The 27,938-nt window shown below is 39.6% G+C and overlaps 1 long non-coding RNA gene across 1 annotated transcript; it reads left to right on the top strand.

The window, feature by feature from the left end:
- The first annotated feature begins 1,608 nt into the window (after positions 1 to 1,608).
- Positions 1,609 to 27,581, top strand: LOC134646240 (uncharacterized). Its single transcript, XR_010096632.1, has 2 exons — positions 1,609 to 2,070; positions 27,360 to 27,581. It is a non-coding gene; the product is annotated as an uncharacterized LOC134646240 (long non-coding RNA).
- The last annotated feature ends 357 nt before the right edge of the window (positions 27,582 to 27,938 follow it).

Below are 27,938 nucleotides of genomic sequence, written 5' to 3'. Positions count from 1 at the left end.
CTCATATGCATACCTTGGTTCTAACATGTGGTTAGTTAAATTACTGTTGCCTTCCTATTAGCTTGTAGCAGTCCGACCATTCTCCTCAGACATTTGAAATCGACAAGGTTCTTCCAGTGAACTGCTGCTCACTGGATGTTTTCTCCTTTTTCAGACCATTCTCTGTAAACCCTAGAAATGATTGTGTGGGAAAATCACAGCAGATCAGCAGTTTCTGAAATACTCAAACCAGTCCATCTGGCTCCAACAACCATGCCATGTTCAAAGTAACTTAAATTGCCGTTATTCCCCATTCTGATGCTTGCTTTGAACTTCAGCAGGTCGTCTTGACAATGTTGGATGAAAGGCAACACTACCAAAAGCCATGTACTGTACAACATGAAAGCATACCAACGGAAGCATGCGAATTGAGACACATTATTTGTTTTGCTCCCTCTCTAATGTGGTCTCTATTTAAATCATATGTGAAGCCATATCAGTCTTCCTTATTTGTCTGTATGTGTAGTTTGTGATGTACTGGCGGTTTTCTTGATAGGAGACACTGAAGCATTTGGAGCACCAACTTCACATTCTTTGATTTCTTTGCTTTCTTTCTTTTTAATTAATTCATCTTGAGTCTTTCACATTAACATCTGGTTAACATTTAGATACATTCTAACCAATTTAAACATAAGAAAATGTTTAATAGAGGAAAAATCTAAAACTTCTGTGAAGTCTGACTTTTTGAGTATGTTACTATCTGCATTTACACAAACCGGGCAGAAGATTTCAAGTTGCAAACAAAAGTTTACTTTGTTAAAACGTCTGTGACAGATGCCCAGTTGCAGCTGATTATTGCTATTGCTTTCTACTGAACCTGAACAGTACTTGTTTCAGTGTAAACAGCTGCACATCATATTTTGTTGACCAGAGTCAGAAGATGTTGTTCCTGCTGGGTTTTATTAATTTCCATGTGGTTCCTAAAGATGCACAGTGGGAAGAGATCCAACATCTGTCCCTCTGGGGGAGAGACATCATAAGTGTGATTAAATCTCTCTGAGGGACAAAAATGTAGCTTCAGAATTTCTGAAAAGGTGTCACAGGCTTGCGTGGCGAGCTGTTTAACTCTAAAATACGTGAAGGTAAAATAGACAAAGCAGCAGCCCGTCTGTAAAAGGGTGGATTAGCTCATGTACTGTGAGAGCAAAGGCAAAAACCTTGCTCTCTGTCTCTTAATGCTTGTTCAGTTGATTTTTACATTTGACCAATTCTGCATCATAGTAAACAACAATTCATGTGCCCTGTGTTCCTTTTTTTAGTTATTGCTTTTAATAGCTTTATTTAATTACACTTTTTTATTTGCATAGGCTAGAAAAAGCTGATATACATAAAGTGGATACAAGTGTGATACTAGGAAAACCTGGGATATTCACATATAAACATAACACAAATTACTGTACACATAATATATTTATAGGGAATGCTCTTTAGTTTTCAGATTTATAGAAAATGTGTTTCCCGAATAGACTAAATTCACAGTAGACAGATTTTAAACTTGCTCAGTGTGCTTTCCTTCTGGCCAGGTGGTTAAAGAGTAATCCAGCCTTATGAGGAGAGCGTGAGCGAGAGTCGTATGCTGTCTGGACAGCATCCTTGGGACTGGCGGCTCTGCATGGCAGGTCCAGACAGACCTAGAGAGAGGATTTGGTCACGCAGGAGTGACAAACTGGAGCACACTGGGATCTGTGGTCCTCAGAGTGAAGTCTTGGGCTTTAGTTGCATAAACCAGAGCTGACCCAGCAATGGTTGTTGCTACGTCCCATTGGTCCAGCTGCAACTTGCGGCGAGCAGATATTGGGTATCAGCTGTTGTGTTGGCAGCTGCTAGTCAGTCACCACCTGTCTTTCTGCTGGATTGACTTCTAGACTGGCTGTGTGGCAAGTTCTTGGACTGTGTGTGTTTGGAGGTAGGTTTCACAAGGAAGATTTTTTCTTTTCCTTTTTTCTTTTCCTTCTTTTCCTCTATTTTTCAACTCCACCGGATTATAAAAAACACTGGAGCAGCAGCACTTAGGGTTTCAACACATACCCGGTGAGTGGAATTCTTTTCATAGCAGTGTGCATAGTGTGTTAAGTGCTGGTTTGACCAATGTAGACCTGAGCCACTGCATTGATTCTACAGAAAAACATAAATAAAACAATTGAAACGAGCCATCAAATCATCTCATTATAGGAGACATAAGTTGGTTACTGTTGCCAGACTAAGTGCCTTTCTGGCCTCTCATGACTGGAATACACTGTTAATAATGCTAAGTTGTCTGAATGCATGCATCACCTCCTGGCTCTGTTTTCAACCAGTGGCACAGCAGGTGCTGTATAGACACCCCTTATTACCCAGCCTTAGTTGATTGCTTGTAATGCCTGAGTGCGTATGGCTGAAAGCATGCGCTGGTGTCAGTGGGAATGCCCTCTTAATGGGGCCAGCAATCAGGCAGCCGTCCCCACTGAGCCAAAGGAAAACACGCTGGAAACATGCGGCATGTCAGTGGCTCATTAAGGAATGGAGCAGCGTTTATAGCACCGCTGAGAGGAACAGTAAATCACTGTGCTCCACTAGAGCGCTGAGTGGAGGGAGTCCTGCCCTCTTAAATGCACCAGTCACTGTGCTCCACACACTACTGGCCCTGTGTGTGTTTGTGCTCAGAAGCAATGGGCAGAGGGCCTATTTTTACTTTCATGTTGTAAGAAACAACTGGTATTAAGAAGTATAAATAGTATCCCTGTAATGATGACAAAGTGTACATAGAGTGAATGCTGGCACCTGTCAGAATCTGAATAAAAATACTTTTTGTCTGGCAATAATGACAAGACAGTTTAATTTAATTTGCATTCACAGCTTATAAGAAATTGCCATGTGGCAGAGAGATGTGGCATGTTGAGCACACAGCAAAGTTTCTGCACGCTGATGTATCGACCCATTTACAGTCTGATAGTCTCCTGTGTTGGATCGCACTCTCATCTTTTTTTGATACCCCCAAAACTATTGATTGGTCATTTTCAGCCTCACCAGCTTTCTATCAGCACTGTTCATGTGCATAGTATATAAGCTCAGTTTTAAAAATTCACTTTGTACCCACAGCATGTGGGCTGAAGGTGTCCCACAGAAAATAATAAATCTTCCACCGACTAAGACTTCATTGTGAAAATTAAAATTAGCATCAGGATTTTGAGTCACACTCTGTGGCTGAAATTACTCACTATCAGATGTTTTCTTGGCTGAAGTTTGTTCAGTTCTTCAGAATCTTCTTTCTGTTACATGATGACGTTTGTCTCTGTTCATCAGGGACCCTCAGCATTTAACCCTCATTCCCCTTATAACTGTGCTAATGTGTTTATATTAGAGTTACCATAGTGATGTCCTTAAGTGTATGTTTGGTAGATGGTGCGCCATAGTGAAGTGGCAAGTGAAATGTTGGTGGTTTGCTCCAAACAGAAACATGGGGTCATGTCAGCAAGGCTAGCTGGTATAAAAGTCTTCCAGCATAAACATGCAGAGCTACCTGCTGTGGTGACCCCTAGTGTCAAGGGAGCAGCAGAAAGTAACCTTTATAGCAATATAGCACATCATTATACTGTAAACCAACCCAACTTCACAACACAACTTTGCTATTTAGCTTTTGTGTCTTTGCTTAGACCTCAGTGATCATTCAATTGGAACAGAAATGATTTTAATGGGATGGCAGTGTAGTGGCTCAAACTCGTGACTCAAACACTTGTGTTATCTCCAGGTATGTTTACTTCCTTGCACAGTATGAAACCATGCTTTTTAGGTTAACTGGTGATGTGAAATGTGCTGTAGGTGTGAATGGGGATTTGTCCTTGTGTATTGGGTCTGCGGTAGACTGGCAAACTGTTCAGGTTGCAGCTACCTTTCTCCCTATGTCAGCTGGGGTAGGTTCCTGCCCAAGCAGTTAAGAAAGTCAATAGATGGATGCATGGTACCTCAGTGTTTACCTTTGGGAACTGAAAGAGCGTTTGGAGCTGTTAATGGCTAATGATGTCAGACTTAACAGCCGCACAAATTCCCACTGATAATGACAAATGAAGGACAAGGTTATTGCTGTTTGCATGCTGCCGAAGTTGTATGATTCAAGTTCACCTTTATTTAGCCACAGGAAGAGAGGTGAGAGCTGGGAGAGAAGGGAGAGAAATCTCAGTGCTTCTTGGTTACTTCCAAAAATATCATGCTTTTCTTGAATTCCAGCTATCAGTAGTGCCTTGGACAAACAGGTTCTCTTAGTAGCTTTTGGCAGTAAATATTTAAGGGCTACTAGATAGACTAAACGATTACAAAATAGTAAACACAAATGTGACACGTTTACTGATGTATTAAGATACATGAAGATTATTTCAGAAAATTGGCTAAAACACTCATATGGAAAGAAGTTGTCTTGACCTCAAAACCATGTTTAAAGTTAAACATTTAAAGCATTTAAAGCTGTTTCTAGCCTTAGCTTATCTGAACATAAAAATTCAAAACATTGTGCTTCACACTTTGCAGGTCAAGATCATTAAAATAACAAAAAAAAAAAAAAAAAATCACATCATACATGCATTCTCTTAATTTTTCTGGAAACACTTTATCAGACCACTTCTGAGCTATGATGGGGAGGAAAAGCTAAAGCACAGAAATATTAGCTCAAAATGGAAAGAGTCATACCAAAGATTTAACCAAAAACCCCCATCTTCTGTTTTTTCTGTTAGATCCAGTCTGAACATAACCTTTCTTCTGGCTCTGCTCCACTGGATTTGTAGAGGAATCAGTCTTTGAAAGAAAAGGCACAGACACCTCAATTCTTCTGACATTAGCTCTTGATTAACTCTTCCAATTAGATAGCCATCAGCAGGACTGGGGCCCTGATACAATCCAAATGGGATATCGGACACACAACCAGAGTGAATTGTGTCATTGTAAGGCTGATAATGACTGCCTTCTTCCACACATTAAATGCAAGTCAAGGGGGGGGCCCTTGAGGCCCCTGGTGGCCTGTTTATGCATGAGGCAAAATGCTTCTCTTTCAATCGGGTACAGGCTGCACCATTAAACATTTATGGAGGCTGTTTAAACAGCCGTTAATTGCACATTAAGTGAGATCTATGCTCCCAGTCTTGATCACACACAGATCACTCTCTCTCTCTCTCTCACACACACACACACACACACACACACACACACACACACACACACACACACACACACACACACACACACATATATACATATATATATACATATATATATATATATGCCATGCACACATGCAGCTGAAGAAAAGTCTGCATGCTTGGACATGCAGAATTACACATCCACACAGACACACACTGAAAAATAGGCTTCTCTGTGTGTGTGCATGGACCCACACGTAGATCATTCACATGATGCCATGCAATGCTGCATTCCTCCTGGGACTTATCAGGTGTTCAAATGTAACTGAAGTTGTAGATTCCTGTGGGTTCCTGACAGATATGCATATAACATGGTGCTTATTTTGGCAGATATTGAAGGATTGTCACAAAGCAAAGTAAACAAAGTCAGCTACACTTACTTTATTAATTACAACTTGCTAGTACCAGGATGGAGTCACTTTTGCTTTCAGACCTTAATTCTTCATGGCAAAAATTCAACAAGGTGCTGGAAACATTCCTAAGAGACTTTCATCCATGTTGACATGATAGCATCAGAATTTTTTAGCTGCTTAGAGACTACAGACTTAAAGACTAATCAGACCAGACAACATTTTTCCAATCTTCTGTTGTCCAGTTTTGGTGAGCTTGTGTCAACTGGAGCCTCATTCTTGTTCTTAGCTAAGATTTAGGGGTGTCTTCTGCTGCTGCATCTGCTTCAAGGTTTGATGTGTTCTGCATTCAGAGGTGTTCTTCTGCATACATTGGTTGTGATGAGTAGTTACTGAAATTATCGTTGCCTTCCTATTAGCTTGAAGCAGTCTGGCTGCTCTTCTCTGACCTCTGACATTTTTCACGGCATTTCTCCCAGAAAACTGCTGCTCATTGGATATTTTCTGTCTTTCAGACCATTCAAAGCTTAGAGATGGTTATTTGGGGAAAATCTGAGCATATCAGCATTTACTGAAATGCTCAGACCAGCCCATCCGGCACCAACAACCATGCCACATTATAATTATGTCTACATGCCTAAACCCACTGACTTGTTGACATTTGATTGGCCGATTAAATATTTGCAGTTATGAGCAGTTGATAAGATATATCTATTATAGTAAGCATGAGTATATTTCTTCCTACTTAGAGAGAGAGAGAGAGAAGGGAAAATGATTCGTGTTCTTCCTCCTTTGTTTAAATGCATGATTTCAGGTATAGTGGGTGTGGAATTGTCTGTATTTTTCACACCTTTTCAAAAATCTTTGGAAAAAACTCACATTTTACTGCCTTTAAACTGACATCAGCTCTTATATCAATTGTAATTTCAACTCTAATATCAAAGCAGCTTATATTACCATTGAACTGAAGTGCAAATTTCACATTTATTTTCTGCAGATCCTTAACAAAAGCAGGAGTAGCATTAATTGTAAAGCATCTGTCCACTGATTAAAACATTAGAACATTTTTTTACCATACACACTTACATTTGGCAAAACAGATCTTTTCAGGATTAGGAATTAGGTGTCACCTTCAGCTTAGCTGGGGGAGGGGTTGCTTCATTCATGAATAGAAACACAATTAATGTTAATTACCTGAGTGTACAGAATTCATTTAAGCTAGTGAACATCTTCTATAACAGACAATCTGAAACCTAAAGCACTTAACCTAATGTTTAATGGTGATGTTATGGTAATTTCTAAAGACAAACTCAAGAAAGACAGCACAGGTTTCTAAACACTAGACAACCTGTTAATATCCCAGATTTACCAAGAATGTGAGATTTTTCATGATTGATTTTGACTGAAACAGATTACTGAGGCACTTGTGAGAGAGTCTCTCTACTGTCCTGGTGCCCTGCTACTGGCAAGACCATCTATTTCTTCTTCCTGTTTTCACTTGTTATTTTGCGGCTAATCTGGTCTTGAAACCTCTGTCTGAACAGACGAGATCTGGGCCTGTGTAAAGGATGCAACTGTGACTGAGACTGTGACCAGGCCAGATTAACGTCCTCTGTCTCTTTGTCAACCCAGACACAAACGTGACGTAAGGCTGAAATCGTGCCTGGAGCGTGTTGCAAAGCGTGTTGGCCTGACTAATATGGAGTTAGCCTCCTTTCGCCACTCTGTAATTAGCAGTGAAGGCAAGTTGGGAGATAGACTGTAGGTGGACAGGAAACGCAATGAGGTAATGAGTCTGGTCCCTGTAGGGGTCAGAGGGTCGTTAATGAGGTGAGGATGTTTTGACTGTGTTGATGACTCAGGTGCCGTGTGGAAATTCCAGGAACACTGACTCGATGTGTGAGAGAATAAAATAGGTTGAATCGTGGCCAAACTGAAACCAGAAAAACCTGGAATATAAAAAAATCAACTAAAATAATCACACTTTAAATAAGCATTGACCAAAATGTATGGAGAATAACAGAATTTGTCATGTGTGTGGCTTTATTTTCATGCTCTGGGCCAGGGTTGCAAATATGGTAATAAGCCTGCTCACACAGTTGAATTGGCAGCGCTCGCGGTTGGCTCGTTGTTGTTTTGGTGTTTTGTGTGGGCCGGGGCCAGGGTGCCTGCCGAGGCACTGGTGTGGACAGCTGGCCCGTCTGATCCCTCTAGTCTGCTCTTAAATTGGTTTTAGCGGCAGCACTAATAAAGCTGATTATCTGTGTGGCTCAAGGGCCCACTAACCCTGTGACACTGCTGGCAGCTGGTGGGACCAGAAGCTCGGACGCCATCCGCACTGCAAAAGAGGAGCGTATTAATGAGAAACTGTATCATGAAAGCATTAAGACTTTATTTTTGTGTGTTTAAAATATGCAGAAACAGTACATCTCTGGCGTAGCCTGCTGGCATTTTACGACACACATTGTGCTTTGGCTAATTTTATTGAAGCCAGTGTGTGTTTTTATGACAGCTATAATTAATTCCACTCATTATAGTAAATAGATTTGAAGCTAATGTACAATTTAAATATTTTTTGAGAGCTTATTCCCTTCTCCTCATCCTCCCTCTCCTCCACCAAGCCACCCCCCACCCCCTTTGCACCTGTCCCCGGGGCTGCCTGTTCCCACTTTGTTTGGTAAATTTAATGCTCATAAACTGTGGGCATTGTGCATGTATGTTTGCCTTTAACCATCTACCACGGTTATGTTCAGCATGCTGTTGCTTCCTTTTCTGCCCACGTGCACTCTGACATATGTGCTTTTCCACTGTTGAACATGGGTGGAGGGGGAGTGAGGGGGTGTCAGCCTCTGTTAGAGCCTAATTGTTTAATGTGTTAAATGTGTGCTAAACGACCACGTGAGGTGCAGGACACTGAAAAGTGGGCACTGGATGCCCAGAGAAAGCACTCAGAGAGAGAGAGAGAGAGGGAGGGGGTGGTGGTGGAGATTATGGTGTTTTAGCATTCATATTGATTAGTGTGTGATGTTATTTTGGAAGGGCAGCAGGGGACAGGCAGCAGGCGGCGGGGTTATTTCAGTCGAACATGAGAATATTGCTTAAAAGCAGTATTCACACGGGACATTCACAAACAACTTGATTGCGGTGAAAATCCAGATTATGATAATAGCTAGATTAAGGCCTTTACATGATTTGCTGTAGCCACAACAATAGCTGAGCCATTATCTGAATAGACAGGCGAGAAATAGGATTTTAAAAGGAAAATTTAGACTTGCAGTTTTAATAAATTATTTTATGGAACAGCTGATGGTTAACTATATAATTTTCATTTTTATACAATTATTGGATTTAAGTATTTCACTAATATGTGTGTGTGGTACTCAAATGGCATATAATAGAAGTTTATGCATTACAGTTTAAAAGTCTTGATATACCCTAGGAAATGGGAAACGGGTGCAGTGATTTATTGAAACATGAACTAAACTCTCTCAGCCAAGCCTGTAATTTTTGTAAGTAGTCTTCAGGAATAGTTCTCCAGGTGTCTTAAAGGAAATTTAAAGCTTTTCTGTGGATGTTGGCTGCATTTTGATCTGTTCTCTGCCAAGATGATCTCACACCACTTCAATAATGTCGAGGTCCAGGCTCTGGGGAGGCCAATCCATGACTGATAGTGTTGTTTACAGTTGCTTTTATAGCATTGGAAGTGTGTTTGGGATCATCGTCATGCTGAAAACTTACGGCACTGTAGATATTTTTTTAAAACCTGAAGCTTTTGTTCTCCACTTCTCCAGTTTACTTATATTTTTCCAAGCACTCACTGCACACCATGTCAAGTTTTGCGCCAATAGCTCTTTGGGAATCACCTTGTAAGCGCAAAAATATTATTTTATTCCTGTCAAACTGTTTAATCTTAGGCACTATTCAACTAAAGTAATGAGTGCAGGTGGCCGCCCCTCCCTGAACCTGGTTCTACTGGAGGTTTCTTCCTGTTAAAAGGGAGTTTTTCCTTCCCATTGTCGCCAAAGTGCTTGCTCATGGGGGGTCATATGATTGTTGTGTTTTTCTGTATGTATTTCTGTAGGGTCTACCTTATAGGATTAAGCGCCTTGAGGCGACTGTTGTTGTGGTTTGGTGCTATATAAATAAATAAAATAAATAATAGAACAAATGATGTGTTTTTAGGACAGGCTGATAGCAGCTATTTAAAAGTTTATCTTGTTCATCTATTGAGTTACGAGGCTTTTTTTATACATGAATGATTCATAGGTCAGTGTTAAGTGGCTTAATGAACAAAAAAACATTCCTTTGAAAATGGTCAGGTACATGGACTGGACTGAATATGAGGGAAAATGCAGCCAATGTCCAAAAAAGATGAATGCATGACATTTTAAACAAACTGCAGCCTCTCAAAAGTCAATAAAAGTCAGGTATTGTGTACTAAGCTTTCTAAAATAATCAATCAAACTGTCCATAGTAATAACTCCATGTAGGTAACAACAGAGAATGTGTGCTACTTGTATGACTTACACCCCTGAGAGGAGTGTGTTCTTCGTGAATGGTTGTCTTTGAGTCACTAACCCTGCTCCCATGAGCATTGCCATTTCTCTGGTTTCATTCGCTGAGAGCAGCTAGCCTGAACTGGCCAGGGGCGGGGGGCCTCCTATAGGCTAACAAAGTGTTTATGAGCAAATGTCTGTCACCTCACAGGAGAAAGAAGAGTTATCAAGGGAGAGAATAATTCTTTCAGCTGAAGCGACCTGTAAGCAGAGTAAAACCTTTTGTGCTTGTGTTGCTTATCAGCAGAAGAAGCATCTGTCTTCTTCATATCTGAGATCAAAAGTCAAAAAAACCCCTCTGCAGTAATTCATGTTTGATATTATGACTCAGTTCTGGTGACCCCTCCACCTTCTCACGTGCAGACATGGAAAGCAAAGGAGAGCAGACCACACCTCTGCACCCTTCCAAGTGCAGGCATCAGTGATAACAGATATGACACCGATTCAGACACAAGATGAAAGGAAGAGCTAGGGTGGGGATGGGTTGCTGCACATAATGTTCAGCAATTATGTGCAGACCAAAAAACAAACAACAAATAGTGTCTGGTGGAAAAAAGTGACATAGCAATGTTTTTCCAAAAAGTAATCGTCTAGATCAAATTACTCAAAGAAGCCATATCACTTTTGTTTATTTAGTTTTTTTGCAGGGCATGAAATATGTAAAAGGAACATAAAATTAGTTTTTGTTTTTTGTTTTTAAGGCCAAGACAGAATCGTTGAGACCTCTGCATATGACCTGGGGAGTAGAAACTGCAGGTATGGAAAGTTAAATGGAAAGTTGAGTTTCACTTTGTGGCATGTCTGAACTAATGTTATGCTTGATTTGGTAAACATACTTGTAGCAACCACTGTAGATGGCTCCTGGATACCTAACGTGAAAAGAACTAGCTGTGGACCCTGGGACAGGAGTGGAACACAATAGCTAGATTATATAATTTGCCATAAGTTCCTAAAGCATTCCCATAACAGACAAAGGCATCTGGGCTATCTTGCATAGCCTGCTGATACTGTTACCCACAACCAGAAACACCAGAGATGTGACTGCTTCTTGTAAATGATGTGATTGTGGCCTTCAGTGTTTAGTAATTTCTGCCTGAAGACAATCTATGAACTGTGCTCAATGTGAATATTTTTGTCTTTCTCAAGAAAAAAAGAATTGCAGGAAGGTGTTGCTTATGTGGCTGAAATGGCCATACTAGGAATATCCTCTATCTATGACATCACATGCATCCAAAACTAGAAAAAACTGAGATAAACTGAATGTTTGGAGCAGTCTGTTAACTTACTGAAAACTTTGATCATGTATAATATGATCATTTGAACAATAGATCTATGAAGAGAATCGAGAAAAGTAGAATAGCTCCTCTTTAGTTTATCACCAGATCTACAGTATGTTCCAGCTTTGTCATGGTGATGAGGTCTAGGGAGTGAGAATTCAATCATGATGTTTATTCACAGACTGTCTGCCTGTCCCGAGAACAGGAAAGGTTGTGAGGAAGGAAGGAATATATGCTGCTTTTACAATAAGCAACCTGTTGAGTTTGGATGGGCACCTAATTAGCATCCTTCCTGGCAGCCTTGATGAGGAAGTAGCGCAAGCATGTCCAGCTGGGAGGAAGCTTAAACCAATAAATGCATAGCGCCATTTGGAGGAACATTCAGGCCACCTTTATCAGCCTGAAACCACTGTATTTGAGATTCAGAAGAAAATTGGTTATACTTGTATTTGAGTACATAGCTGTGCTGGAGCAAAATGCAAGTTTTTATGTGTATTCAATAGAAGTAACTCAATGATTTCTGAAAAATCTAAAATTGTAATAATTTGCAAAATACATCTGCTGATTTATCTGGGTATACCGACCTCATTTAAAATAAATTAATAAAATATCTAGTTCAACTAAATCAACTCATACAGACTCATATTTCATTTGCACAAGTATTTGAAGAATAAACCCATAAAAATAAAAAAAACCTTAACGTTCTAATTCAAGCTCATCTTCACATTGACCTCTGGACAATTTTTATATTTGTAGTGGTTGTCCTGCTCTCTGGTGTTATATTGCAGTGAATCTCTTCTTTTGTGTTCTTCAACTTGAATTTGATTTTGGGAAAGTTTAAAAAAGTCACTGAGAAGCAAATCTGATGTGTTAGGTTGGTGGGAAAGCTTGGCACTGCCTGACCCTAAGAGGAAGGATTCACAGTGCGCCAACCAATATACGTTGAGAAGAAAATAATGAAGAGTATTCTTCTGGTCTCATTCTTCCCTGTGACATGCTGTTCTGGCTTGAAAAATCCTTATCTAAAGACTGCTTGGTTGACCACCTGCAAAATCTGCAGACTCTCACCATCAGTAATGATCCACTACATGAAATTCAGGCTAGTCTTAGAGAAAAGTTGGTTGGTTTCTGCACAACTTTGAGGTCTGTGGTAAAATCTCAGGGGCCATGGTGCATGTGGTCAGGACGGGACTGCCAGGGAGAGATCTAAAGGTACAGATGTGCTGGAAGCTGTCTGGACATTCCATAAAGATGACCTTTGAACAGGAGACTGGCCAAATTTAAATTGGGCAAGGCTTTTTATTTTTATGGACTTGTTCCCAGAACTGTTTGATCACATAATAATCCACAGTAGGGTAACCTCAGTAGACTGCCAAACACCTCTGCAGGACAGAAACATTTGTAGTGCAAACATCACTGTTTTTTATACTTACCATAAATCACTATAGTATTCCAGCAGCTTAATTGCATTTTCTTTTTATTGTTTTTTTCCTACCTTTGTGATTTTTGGGGGATAAAATCTGTGTGAAAACAGATTTCAACAGTTCTCACACGCTCAACACATGTGACCATTGTATGATCCCTCTGTCAAGGTGACTGTAATGGAAACTGCAGCCCAGTCAGGAGTGAGTTGGTAATATGGCACACATCTGGACCTTTGCACATTGCTCACAGCTAGTTTCCTACCCTGAGAGAAAGAGGAGCCCCTAGCACAAGGAAAATACTTCAAAAGGCTTAAAGACTTCAGAACATTTTGGAAGTAAACAAAAAAGTGACGCAGGCGGCTGCACTGTAATTGCCTGGTTCCTTTGAACGTTGCCCGGACTTTAAACTGGAATGTGTTAGTAGAGGAGCAATGAGTGTAACTTGGCCTGGATGAACAGTCTGCCTGGCACCTGACTTGGGGGCTAGCATAGCTGAAAGACTGATGTCTTCAGAGAAGAGCAAGACATGTTGAGCCAACGCATTCTTACTCACACCATCATTCAACTCTTTAGAAACTGATGCCTGGTAAGGAACCCATAGTGTTACACTTGGACACACTGGAAGTCCCTTTAGGAAAATGTGGAAGATGGTGCTGCATGGTACCAAAGTAAAAAAGGAAGTACAAAACCCACCCAACTCAGGCTGCGATCATGAACAGCATGCCAATTTCCTTAACCTCTTAAGCAACCCATATTGGGTCAGTGTTAGGACATACTAAATAGACACATTTTCATAAAACATAAGGTGTTACATTTCAAATAAAGTCTCATTCGTCTTTTCAGTAGAAAATTCTTCTTCTTCTTCTTCAAAAGGCTTGACATTAACCAAGCCAATGATCTGGTAGGTTTACTTAATTTGAAAACCATCCATGAATACTCTATGAATACTATGAAGTTGCAACTGATAATTATAATAATTATAACTGATAGTGAGAACCTGCAGACTGCGGTTTATGCCATGCTTTGCTACTTAACTTTCACTTGCTGTTTGTGGTTAGGTTCAGGCAGTAAAAGCATGCTTATAGGTGTACCCGGTGTGATACACTGTGATGTCAAGTTTCTGTATGTGACTTGAAAGTGACACCAGTCTCACTATTGTTGCTAGAAGTGCACCAAGACACAAACACTCTGTGCTGACAGTGAAACCTGTTTTACTTTTTAGTTCTAAGGGAACTTTTTTGGGAAAAGGTTGCAGAGCTGGGAGTAATTTCATATTTATGTTAAATAACTATATACTCAAGCAAATTTACCTACCTTCAATTTTCTCCCACTTTTTGCTCATTCACACTAAAGTAATACAAGGACAGCAACCACCGTGTAACTATCCTTCTGGATTCAGCAACCGATTACAAGTAGTTGCAGTCACAACCTGATTGCTCAGAGGTTGAGCATGCAACACCCTCAACCGCTTTCAACCTGAAGGCAAATGCAGAAGGTGCCTGGTTGAAGGCAACTTGTCTCCAAACAATTGTGGTCCACCTCAGACCACTGTCTACAAACTGGGGTCATTTGTAGACAGATTGGTGTTGGTGAAGGTTTGCAAGTAGTTGCCGTCTAATATAAACACAAACAAATTGTCAACATGTCACAGTCAGTCTGAATCAGTCTGCACCAATGAGCATAACTCGTCTGTGATAGGAAGACTCAAAACAAATGGTTGCCAAGTGGTTGTATTGTGGAGCATGGCTAACACACATAGAGACAGCCATTCATTTCTGTTCCCACAGCCTACAAACTCAAACTCAGTTTACCGCAGAGTGAGAGAGACATGATAGAGAAATTTGACTCTATGTATAATATCATAGCACATTTCTCACTTTGCACTAATGCCTGTAATAAATATTCATAAGTATCATTGAAAAGATTAAAAGGTGAAGCATACAACAGGGAATTTATTTGTCAGGCAGCATATCATAGAACCTTTGAAGCTACAAAAGAATTTACTTTCTACCAGTACTTGGTTATGAGAGTACCTAGAGCATATTTCTTCTCATAATATTATTTCTGAAAGTGAGTGTGTTAGCAAAGAATGTGCTCCAGTTTACAAGTTTCATCACTTAGAAATGATGGTATAAACAACTGGACATTCTTTGGCTGTGAGATCTGAGATGATGAAGAGAGAAGTGGAACGTGTTTTCTTTGGACCGATTAATCTGGAGTTCAGAAGAATGACATGGGCACTGACCTTGTGTTTTCAGACGTTTCTCTGCTTTACTTCATTTTTTTTGGTTTGGTTCTAGAAAGGTTTTGGCAGCTGTCAGATATAAAAATATTGAATGGGGGGAAAATCTACTGGCTGCAGATACAAACAATGAAAATTTGAGGTGATGCTGAAGAAAACCTGGTGCTAAAAAGGGAGAAAGTGAAGCTCATCTATAAACCAAATGTATGTAATGCACTACTAATCAACAAGACAGCCCAGATTCAAGTCAATGTTGCATCAAGAGTAGAAGTATTAGGAGTCAAATATAGAGAACTAGTATAACCCCAACTCCAATAAATTGAGATGCTGTTTAAAATATATATGAACACAGAATGCAATGACTTGCAAGTCTACAAATTGTGCAACATTTTCAGAATAATGCAGCGCTCCATTAAAAACAGGCATGATTCTGTTATGGAAATCATTGCATGGGCCCAGAAACACTTATGAAATCACTGTCTGTGAACACTGTTGCTATCCACAAATACAGGTTAAAGCTCTATCATACGGTGGCCCTGAGAGGCCAAACGGACTGCAACTTAAGAAAACACCAGCAATAAGAAAAACGCTGCAAAAGCACACAAAAAACAACGGAAATGGGACAAAAGAAAATGTAAATAGAGAAAAAGAAATGAGAAATAGAAAAAACAAAAACAGAAATAGGAAAAAACAGATTTCCAAAAGCACAAGGGAAGTGTTTCTGGGGAGACAATAACCCGACGGACCAGTTGCAGGAACCAAAACATGCTAGGTAAGTGTGTTTTAATCTCATGATTCATATAATACTGATGACGGATTTTTAGGCTAATAGTTAGGCTAACACACTTACCTCTCATCTTATCTTTCCTCACAAAACCCATTGATCCTCCACTTCGTTTAAGTGTCTCCTAGCACAATTCTTAGCATATTTTGGTTCCTGCAACTGGTCCGTCGTGTTATTGTCTCCCCAGAAACACTTCCCTTGTGGTTTTGGAAATCTGTTTTTTCCTATTTCTGTTTTCTTTTTTCCATTTTTGTTTTTCCTATTTCCGTGTATTGTGTGCTTTTGCAGCATTTTTCTTATTGCTGGTGTTTTCTTGAGTTGTAGTCCATTTGGCCCTTCAGGGCCACCGTGCTATCACGCAAAAATCAAACTGCCATTTTCTCTGTGCTAAATCTCATGAGTAAAGTGGAGAACTGTTCCCTACCAATTCCATATGCAGTAGAGAACCGCACAATGTGCTTCTGGAAGGGCATCATCAGCGCTGAAAGGCATACAAAGGTTTTAGAGCATCATATCCTCCGATCCAGATGAAGTCTTTTTCAGGGAAGAGCTCGGATATTTCAGCAGGACAATGCTAAATCACATACTGGACCTATTGCAACAGCATACCTTCATAGTAGAAGAGTCAAGGCTCATGAATGGGCCCGCCTGCAGTCCAGACCTTTCACTAACCGAAAACATTTGGAACACCATGGAATTAAACGTATGACAAAGAAGACCCGAGACTATTGAGCAGCTTGAATTCTCCGTTGGGAATTTTCAAAAGGAATAAGAAAACATTCTTCTCCCAAAAGTCCAGCAGCTGGTCTCTTCAGTTCCCAGACGTTGTTAACGGAAGGATGCTAGACAGTGGGAAAAATGTCTAGCATCAAGTACAAAATTAGCTCATATTTTTGTTAAAATGTTACATTTTCTCAGTTTAAACATTTGATGTGTTTCTGATGTTCTGAATAAAAAAAAAGACTTGCAATGTAAACCATTGCATTATGTTGTTATTTAAATTTTACAGAGCATCTTAACTTTTGTGAGAGTGGGAGCGTATGATACATATATTAAAACAATAGAATTTTAAAAAAATGGAGAAATAAGCAGTTGTAAGCTTCCAGGCAGCTGGACATGCTGACAGGTGTAGGTAGCAGAGGTCTGAATAAAACTGGTTACAGGATGACATGAATGCAAAAACACATAGGATATGAATGATGCAACCGACTGTGGTAAGTTGGAAGGTATGCACTGTGTATACTGTGAGGTGATTTGGAAATGAGAAACACATGAAGTGTGTTTCAGAGAAAGAAAATCTGAGGACATCTGAAGGTTGGACAGAAAGTCACTCGAGACAGTGTCAGTAATTGAATTCAGTCCACTGTAGAAATCCACAGCAGATCATTCTTAAGATTAAGATTGTAAAATTAGAACATATGATGTTTTGGTTTTGGGGGGATATTTAGAACGTGTAGTTAATGTTTTTATGGGGCTTCTTTTAAGCCAGACTTGAATTATTTCCTAAACTAAATCTAAGAAAAAAATTCACAAGATCATTTTATTTAAAAAAAATCCCTTTTTTTCAGTTCCAGAGATGCCTTTATAGCAGAAAACCATTACCAACATTACCATCAATATTAGATCCTCTCTCCACCAAACCTCTGTCAGACAATCATGTTTATTATCTACACACCTCTCCACACAGATAGTGTGCAAAATAAACCTCAGTGCCTCTTAATCGATTACTCTCTCTGTGATGAGTGGAACTTGTTGTATAGTCTTGCAGTTGCATAACCACGCAACCCTAACCATGGCTAAGCCATGGTTAGGGTTAGGTTGTATTTTCACCAAATGCTCATGATGCTACGTTTCAAATGAACTTTCATGTTTTTTTTTTATTTTATGTTTTTGTGTGTTTTAATGACCTCGGGTATGTATGCCAAATAGGTGACAACAGCATATGAACCTAACTTTAATGTTAAACAGGTCACTAGTGCTCTGTCAATCACTTTCACTGCTCTGCACATGGTACACAGCTATGCATCATCAAAGAATTCACTTTCCCCATCAGTCACTCTCACTATTGTTGGTCATTGTAAACTGATGTTGCTGTGCATGTGGGCATACAAACTGGAATTTTAGTGCACCAGTCCATTAAAGTTCCTTGATTCTCACTCTTGTAAATGTCTCTAATATCAGGAGTCAGCTTCAGACTCCAGATGAGATGACATCTAATACTGTTTGAGGAAAAGACCGAAGGAATCATATTGTTACTGTTTCTTACTGTAACGGTTTGCATAAACAATTCTAATGTTTCAGATTTTACTCATAAATCTGTGATAAGTTGTAACTCACAGAAGTATTTAGCTTTTGGAAACTAATGTAAATATCTTGTGAGGCTTTGGGACAGCTTTGAGCATGGGAAAATAACTGATTGTGTCAGCAGGGTTATCTCAGTCAGCCAGCTCATGGGATGGATAATATTGTGGCTGCAAAAACTACAGATATGTAAAGCAATGATATTTGACGTCAGGACTCAGGCCTCTGACAAGGACACAGATATGAGGGGTGGGCTACAGACGTCTGCTAAACCCATTGCTTTTATAATCTTTACCTTTGACAGGCTCAAGTGATATCGTGAGCGATATTTCACTTTATTTATACAATGTGCGTCCGGCAATAAGCAGCGCAGCAGCAGACTAAACTAGATGAAACATTTTCTCAAGCTCAGTGACGACGTTTGGAGCGTAAAATAGGACATGACCCTGGCACATTTATTGGTGCAGTCTGAGGAGCGATACAGCTGTTGTACCGATGATGAGGATACCTGTCAATTTATGCTCATACCTTTACTTCATTCTATACATGAGTAAAATCGCTTGTATTCACAGTGGATTCATTTTAGGAGACAGTCAAAAAAAAGGATTTAAAAAAAATAAACTACAGATGGCAGACTGACTGATTTTTCCTAACTCTTAGATCATATAAATACTTGATTTTAAACGATTAGCTTTTATTGTGAAATGAAAAATGATGTTAATGTGCAAGTTTAATAAATTGAATTCAGTTTATGTTTTATTTTCTTCACACTCTGTTGTTTATGCTGTTTTACAGAATTTCAATCTATTAATTGTAAAAGTTGATGGCCTACTTAAAGGCACTCTGAATCAATTAACCACTCTAGTTTTAGCAGTGAGTAAGGCACTGATAAATGAAGTTTTTAATGATTTGAAATCCAAGGCTGTATAGTGCTTAAAAGGAGGGTTTTGGCCTTTCAGCACCTGCTATAGAGCAGCCTCCACTGTCCATCTGGAAGAACCAGAGATATCTTCATTGTCAGCAAGGAGAACACTTCCTATCAGTTCTATCAGTCTGGAGAATCGCTGGCCTCTAGTAAACATGCAGTGTTGTTTCCTCTTACAAACAGATGTAATTTCACAAGCTACCTCCATCTCTTCAGAGCACCGTAAATCTCCCGGGTCCTGCTTCAGTATATGGGAAGTTTTCATAGCCCCGTCCTCTAAAAGCAGTTTCATAACAGCTATAAATGGCACAGTAAAAACAGGACAACCGTGTTACTGGGCTGTAGTGACAGACAGCATCCAAGCAGTTTACACTGGACTGGGCCTGACATAAACACACTCTCTGCCTCTGTGCTATCCGCTCTGGGTATCCCTGTATCCTTTCTGGAGTGGTTCTCAGCAAAACTCAACAGTGGTGGTGGGGTCAGAGGTTAAATATGTGACCTGACCTTGTCAGGATGTGTCGTGGGGTCGCCGTGACGAAAGATAAGACTACACTGCTGCCCAGGCCCTGTGATTTTTCTGAAGCCACATCCAGAACCTGGACTGTGTTGGCCTCCTGAGTATTTATATAAATATCATCAGTCTCCTATGGAACTCCCACAGCACTTATCTCCACAGTGTATATACATATATATATAGATAATATGTGAATACATGTCTGTCTAAAAGCATGTAAACCACAGTTAAAAGGCTTTCTCCATATGGTTTTAGGGTCGTTACTCTTGTCCCTTCTGTTTCCTCTTTTGGTCAATACTGCAACCTTCCTGCAAACTCACTGCACCAAATAAGAAACTCTTGTTGGCCATCAGCCGCTAGTAACGTTCTTCCATAAGCAAGTCTCCCCCATGGGAGATGTGTTGAGAAGACCGATCATTTCTGGGTCTTAGACAGAGCATGAAAATGATCTGCTACACATAGAGTTTATTGCTTTTGATCATTCCCAAATCTTATCCCTCATTTAAATGTTTATAGTGACAAAACACAAATACAACTTTATGATGTTCAGTTACCAAAACAAAAAAATCCCACAATATACAGTAATAATTAACTGGATAAAAATATAGAACGTACCAGGATACACATGCGTCAAATATGCTACAAAAAATAGGCTGTGACTACCTCTACTTTTTTCTTACTATTTCTTTGCCATATATAATAGAGTGAAAGTGTGAGATTTGGATTTTATAACCCAGATAAAATAAACAAGCTCATCTTAAAGTTGTTGAAAACTCTAATAGAGACATGCAGGATAGTACACAGTCACATTTACAGTATACATACTATATATAGTATATATACGGTAATTTATATAGGTATAAGCTGCTTCTGAGCAATAAAGACGTGCATGCAGACCTTTCATCCTTTACTGCAGAAGTTGTGCATGTTCACCTTAGTGTTCTCCCCTTCAGTCCTACCAGAAAAACCTGATTTTAATCTCGTTGTAGAAAGAAGGAAATCTAGAAAGGTGAGCAACAGCCGGTGTAAACAGGTCATTTGAAGCATTCATTTGATACAATAAAAGACCAAAGAAAGTGATTTAAAATAGTCTTCAGTCATTTTTTTCTGGTCTTTTTATTGTTTTTATTAAAGTCATCATTAGCGGAATCAGTTTGACCTCTGTTATATCGAGATGTATTGTCTCATACCCTGATACTACTGCTGCTGTGTGTTGTTAGCAGCGCTAGCCTTGACCTTGACAACCAAGCAGCCTGCCATCACACCTCATTAACATTAACAACAGTCTTCCTGGTGTGAACTGTTGGCTATGGGAACCTTCTGGACTTTTATGACTCCAATTGGCTGTCAGGTTCTAACATGTGGATAGAGGAAGTTGTATTATCTTCACTGCTAGGCTAATGGTAGGCTGCATTCATGCTAGAAATGCCTCACAGTGTGCAGTGGTTAACACCCACGCCTCTGAACAGTGCTGTATCAAATTCTGTCACACCTTTTGAGAAACCATTGTCAGAACTTGCACCCTTGTACTTGGAGCACTTAACACTCTTAATACTGGTGATAATAACTGGGCTGAAAAGGCAATAAAATGTGTGAATGGTGGCCTTTTATTATCATGATGAATACTATAAAAAAGGCGATTTATTTTTAGCTCTGTGTGGTGTAGTATTGAGTAATTTAATTGCATTTTGAACTTTTTCATCTGTTTATATATATATATATATATATATATATATATATATATATATATATATATATATATTTATTTCTATGGAGTTTAAAATTCACACTTCATGTAGCAATTCTTATATTGCTACACTATCAGTTTGTGATTAAATAGGGCAAGCAGGCAATTACACACAATCTGTTTGTGATAATACAACAGTTAACTGTGATAAATCTGTGAAACTTGCAAATCTCTTGCTATCTACCAGCACAGTAATTCACATTAACTAGTTACATTCAGATTCTAACCAGAACCTTTATATTGGGATATAACTGGTATATCTGGACACAAATCTATAAACATTCAAACCTACGGTCAATTTAAAATTCACCAGCTAACCTAACTCCATACATGTCTTGACATGACAGTACCAAGAGAGAACTCACACAGATCTCAGATCATGCAAACTCTGCACAGAATGGCCCCAGGCTGGATCTGAACCCAGGGTTTGAACCTGGAACCTTGTTGCTAACTACTGCACTGCTGCCTGTCTGATCTATATCCTGCAAATCAAGTCAAACAACATTTTTTCAACACAGGGCATCTCACCACTGTGTACAAGGTATATTCTGGTGTCTGTGCCTTAGTATCAGCTGTGTTCATATTAGCCACTGAGGAATAACGGTCCATGTTACAGACCTACAAAGTCTGTGGTAGGAAGTTGAATGATTGTGACAGCATGAGCTAAGTTTATCAGCCAGGTTTCCCTTGCCTTTGATTTTTGTGATGTTCTCATACTAAGACTAAGGACCTAAAGTAGTTGGTTAGGGTTAGGAAAGGACTGGAGTTTGGCTTAAAATATGCCCTTTCACAAAGCTGGCTGTTCATACTGAAAAATGACAAGTTGGGAGTGACATCATCGCACATTGCTGCAATGGACGCCTTGTTCACAACTGATACACAGTAGACTGGCTCAGTAAACTCTTTATTTGTCGTAGTAAATAGCGAATTTTTGGACAGTTCATTGACCTATAGTTGAGAATCTGAATTCTAGCTCCTTGGGAAAAAAGTGCAGCTGAAGATCTGGATCCCCATAAAATGATCTTTGAAAAGATCCTGCTGGAAGCAAGCTGTATTTTCTTTCAGAGTGAACTGAGGTTAGACAATACTCACCAGAGAAGCTTTGTGCAAAAACTGTTCTTCGCTCCTGGGGTGTAACAGGATGGCAGAGTTGGCAGAGTGTACTGTCATGAGGGTTTTCTCATGATTTTGGTCATGTGGGTGCGGAGGCCAGAACTGGAGGAGAAAATATAGAAAACGGGACAGAGGGCAGGGGAGGGAGTATGTCAGAAGAGGGTGGTGTACTGAGGGGTGGAGGGGACTGAAGACTGACTGAATTGCAAAAAGGGAGTGAAAGAGGGAGAGACAGAAGGGAAGAATGTAGGGAATGAGTGAAGGGTAGAAAAGAGGAGGAAATAAGTAGAGAGGGAAGGAACGGACTGAGAAAAGGAATGATGAAGGACTGAAGGAAAGAGAGGGTGGTATGGAGCTATAAGTGGCAAGAAGAGAAGCAATGTAGGGATGTTGAAGAAGGCACATGGAGGTAATAAGAGGTTGGAAATAGGATGGAGGGAGTTCAACATACTTTCAGGCAACTGGGACGTGTGCTCGTAACAGTTTCTACATAAAGGCACCCTTCTCATGTGTCAAAAAGAGCCAAAAGGCAACCCAGGAAAACAAACAAGGTACCCAAAGCTTATTTTCTCTTTGGTTATCTCCTCAAGGTTAGCTAGCGTTAAAGCAAGGCTAAAAAAAGTGAAAGCAGAGAGGTCACCATCTGAAAACCTGACAGGAGGAGACTCTGGGGGAATGCACTGTACTCAGCTGAATTTCAAGAACCTGCTGAGGAAATGTAAAAGATTTTAGTGGTGTTTAAAAGAAGATAGCACAAATGGGGCCCTGTTGTAAGCAGCCCTGTAGAGGAGAAGTAGTTGAGGTGGGAGGGGGGGTGGGGGGGAGCGCTCAAGAAGCTTTGAAACACGGGGTTTCGGGATCAGCCTTCAGCTGTAAAAAAACATGAAGGCCAAGCCTGTTTTATTCTGCCATAAAAAGGGCCTCCTGCCGCACAGTGCTGTGCACACAAACACCTTTTATGTAAAGTCACCAAACTAGAAGTGATGTTATTAAGAATGCACAAAAAATTATATTGTTTCCACTTCAAAGCGGAGGGAAAATCTGCTCTGAGGAAATTAACTGCATGCTCATAAATGTGAGCTTTGAGTGAGAAGAACAGCAGCAGTGGCATTTATGCCTGTGAGCTGACTTTGTTTATGAGCTTGGCTGTTAAAAAAAGGAAAAAGGAAAGAAAGAAAAAAGAGATTTAGTTTGGGAATGCAACATGCTTTACTTCATACATTTTTGAGAGTGCTACCTGTGCCCACATGGCAGCATACGGTGACCTTCAGACCTGGCTTGAATGTTGTCCCAGCTTCCTGAGTCATATTAAAACTTAAAGCAGGGAACATTACTATAAATACTACATAATATAATGGCTAGTTATGCAAACCTTACATTACCTTACCTTACAGTGGGGATGTTTCCATTGAAACTCAGCATCTAAATTTAAAAGTCAAATATACTATAAAATGTAGTATATAACATGTTTTTTTGTCTTTGCTTTTATTGGCTAGTTAGGTTTAAGCACTAAAAATAACTTGGTTAGGATTAAGAAAAGATTGTGACTTGGGTTTAAGCTTTAGTATCAAACCTGATCATTGATCATCTGACACCTTGTAGTTACAACAGCAAAACAGCAGCTTTGACAATTCACGAACTGAGCTTTTGGGTATTAGTTTTTCAAAGTTTTTTTACTCTTGGATATGATGCCCAGTATATACCTACCTGCTGTTTAAACAGTGTTTGCAAAGCTACCACAGCAGAACTAAAACTTTGATGTCGTGCAAAATGAAAAACATGCATCTCTACTTTCAGTCACTTCCATAATGGCTGAAATGTATTAACACCTAAATGACAGATTAACGTGAAATTCCCCTCTGATCATTCTCATTAAGGGAAGTAAAAAATATCTACAGTTAAGTTACGTGGGTACGTGGATGAAAAATCTTTTGATAATACTGCTGAAATGCCCTGATGCTCACGTGTGAGACATGAGCTACAGCTTCCTGGGTGAAAGGTTGATAGCTATCATACTGATTATATTAATATCGCATGTAGTCTGTGTATAAAAGAAGGCCACAGAAACTGGTTTCTGGACTCCACAGAGGAGCCAAAAGTGATCATATTTGGATTTTCTGGATGCAAGAGACCCTCCCTGAGGCTGATTTTATCCGAGGTTTCTTCCTGTTAAAATTGAGTCTTTTCTTCCCGCTGTTGTCAAGTGCTTTCTCAAAAGGGAGTCATTTGTTGGGGGTTTCCTCTCTATTTTGCTGGATCTTTACCTTATAATATAAAGTGCCTTGAGGAGATTTATTTGCAATAAATAAAATATGTATATTGAATTGAATTGAATGATAGGGTAGAGTGCTAACTTACTGGATATCTTGGTTATCAAACAGCATGCATGGACAGAGGCCGATAACAGCTAAGTAATGCTAAGCAACTGAATACTAATACAACAAGTGAATCACTTGAAACTGCCAAAACTGCCAAACATCTTGTGTATGTGTAATGTTAGTACAATGCACCACAGCAGCCATATTAATGGTCAGATAATTACATCAAGGCAAAGCTGTGTTGAGGTGAAGCCTAGCAAACAGTTAGCAGCTACAGCTGCCTTTGTCAAAATCCACCTGTCAGTCAAAGAGGCCACTGCCATTAGTACTGCAGTCTCTGAGCTTTACGAGTATCCAAATAATTGAGTTGCATGTGTTGAAAATAAAAAAAACTGTAAATTTGTTTGGTACTTTTTTGTGGCAGTCTTTAAACAGGTTTTTTCTGCTGTATAGCTGCACATTTTAAAAAGGGAGCCTAAGGGGAGTGACTCACTGCCGCAATCTAAAGTGGACATCAGAGGAAATGCAATATGTGGCACTTCCATGTTACACGATGGATTGAGGTTGCTGTTGAGAATAAATGTGGTGCAGCTCACAATAGTTTCTGTGGTTTTTGTCTTCCTCAATATGTACCCACTGGGCTCTCTTTATAAACCTAACCGCACCTCCCTGCTCTCTCTGACAGCTGGTTCTTCCATTTGCTTTCCACTGTGGCTATTTTAACGAGTATGTACACATTTCATAGAAACAGTACTTCTTAGATTCTACAGCACAGCCTTTGGTGTCTTTATGTTCTCATTTTGAACTGTTAACCCATTAGACTTTTATACAGGAAGTATCCCAGCAATCATGTATTTGCTGTCTCAAAGGTCTGAGGGAATGTTTCCAAACATTTAAAATATTATTATTTTGAATCCATATCTCTTTTCTTGGGAAACTGGGATTTCTTCCTATTAATAAAGTTGAATCTTTAACACACAATCTTAAAAACAATATAATTGTCCCAATGTTATTGTTTTTGCAGATTGCTTTTAACAGGATAACATTTCCTCCTAAAAGCAAAGGTTGAGGGAAATGTTACACAAAGCAATGTTTGCATAGCAGACCTGGGGATATACCTTTGTACAATGTCAGGAAGAGGACATTATGTGCCCTGCAGCCAGTCTAGTGGAGTGTTTCAGTGGTTTGAGATAATGTTATTGCTGGATTTGGGCAGGAACTTTAAAGCCATCCTGGGTATTTTGACCTCCACCTGGACTTGGACAGAGCACTTCTTGGATTAAATGGTTCATCCAAAATACATTTTTCTTTGACGTTAGCTTGGTTATGGTTAAATCTCAATTACCACTGAGGCATAAAAATGAACAAAAAAAATCCTGTGTATGCGAGAACTTGATCCAACACAGATGTTTTTCTCTTAGGAAAATGTCATCTATGGACAATGGTTGTTATTCCTACTTTTCCATTACACTTTAACACAAAGAAATACTTCTACAGTTTCAGTGATGAAAGAGTCTCTGATTTAAAGTCTTCCTGGCTACTTTTATGTTTTAAGCTCATTTAAAATTAAATGTTTCTTCGTGACCATAAATACATACTAATCTGCTTTAAAACTCAGTACAGGTACAGAGACTGATATCTAATATCTCTATGCAAGTTGGCCATTTAAAGATCAAATCATCAATTTTCAGTAACTAAATGAAAGATTTCAAATGAAGTCACACAAATTTTGGCATCCACCTTTCTTTGATTTACCCCATGAAGCTGGATGTTAATCAGTCTAACACTAATTTGGTCGCCGATGACCTGGATTGACGATTGAGACAGCCTCAAGTGGATAATACAGCATCTACATTTTTTTCCCACCATCACACTGACATTCTCTAGCTCTCAATTTTGTCGCCACTTGGTATATCGTATACACCATGGGGTTTTTTTTGGGTCACATTCATTGGTTTTAAGTCTGTGTTTTCATGGGATTTGCAGACCAAAAGAACTAAAAACATCCTTAAATCTGTTAAATATAGATTTTTGGATACTCAGTTAGGAACTGAACTAAGGTCAGAATAACAACAGCGGTGAGTGTCGGATTTTGTAACTGATGGTGCAGCTGAGAGGGATCTATTCTTTCCTTGTTTTTGCCTATTTCTCGTGTTATATGACAGCTTTACATCTGACATGTGGCCCAGACACAGAATAAAGCAGAAACCAGGTATTCAGTGTGTTCACGTGCATGTGATGAAAGAGACGAGGATTACAGTTTAAGGCCAAACGTCTAGATTTCCCTTATACCGTCTGCTGCCCGAGGCTACTTTAGCCAACTAAAGTCCAGCTGTATGTACATAATGCTTACGTCCAACACTGTGTGCATAATAAAAAATGCTCATCTTTCACTGTTGCTAGGTAGAAGCATGTTCTATTTAGTGTGATTTTCTGTAGTCAAGCAGCAGCATTTGCCATTTTTGAATATTCCAGAGTGAGAGGCCCAAGGGCTGACATCTCTTTTTTTCATCATATGATTAAGCTCCCAGTGCTGTGTTTGGATGTCCTCTCTCTCTCTATTTTTTTTAACAAACTGCATATTTGTGTGTTTACTTCCAGAGGGCTCAAAGCGAGGAAATCCTTCCAGATAGATCTGCATGGGCGTAACCAAAACTCAGGGGATAGCCGACAAGTGAGAACACGTCCTGTCAGAGAAAAGCAAGCTCCCAGGTGATGTCCTCATGGACAAACACGTGACTCACATCCATGTACTGTAAAACTATATATGTCGATGTAATGAGCAACAGTGTAAATAAAGGAGCAATAAATTCTCTGCTTCCACGCAGATGTTTGCACTTGTTCTTCTGCAGTGTAAAGATGTTTGTATAACACTAAAGAGTAGATGAAATGCATTTTAATTCAAATGCCATCACACTGTTTCTGGACCAGCTCTAATCCACTTTGTTGGTGTGATTGTTCAGCTAAGGTTCAGCTGAGATTTGTTGCTGTGATTGAATAAAGTGAAAGAAGATAAGCTGCCTTTTATATGGTGACAACAGTACTATTGTACCAGCTGGCCTGATGCAGTCCAATGACAACATCTACGTGTGTGATGTTATTCAGGACAGAGGCACACCAGGTGTTTTCTTTATAGCTCTGAGTGTAGCCTCATCCCAGGTGCTGTTCAAAGGCCTGCCA

This window comes from Pelmatolapia mariae, linkage group LG16_19 (assembly GCF_036321145.2).
Source record: "Pelmatolapia mariae isolate MD_Pm_ZW linkage group LG16_19, Pm_UMD_F_2, whole genome shotgun sequence".
Lineage (NCBI taxonomy): Eukaryota > Metazoa > Chordata > Actinopteri > Cichliformes > Cichlidae > Pelmatolapia > Pelmatolapia mariae.
Note: the sequence above shows the minus strand (reverse complement) of the source record. Positions and strands in the feature narration are given on the sequence as shown.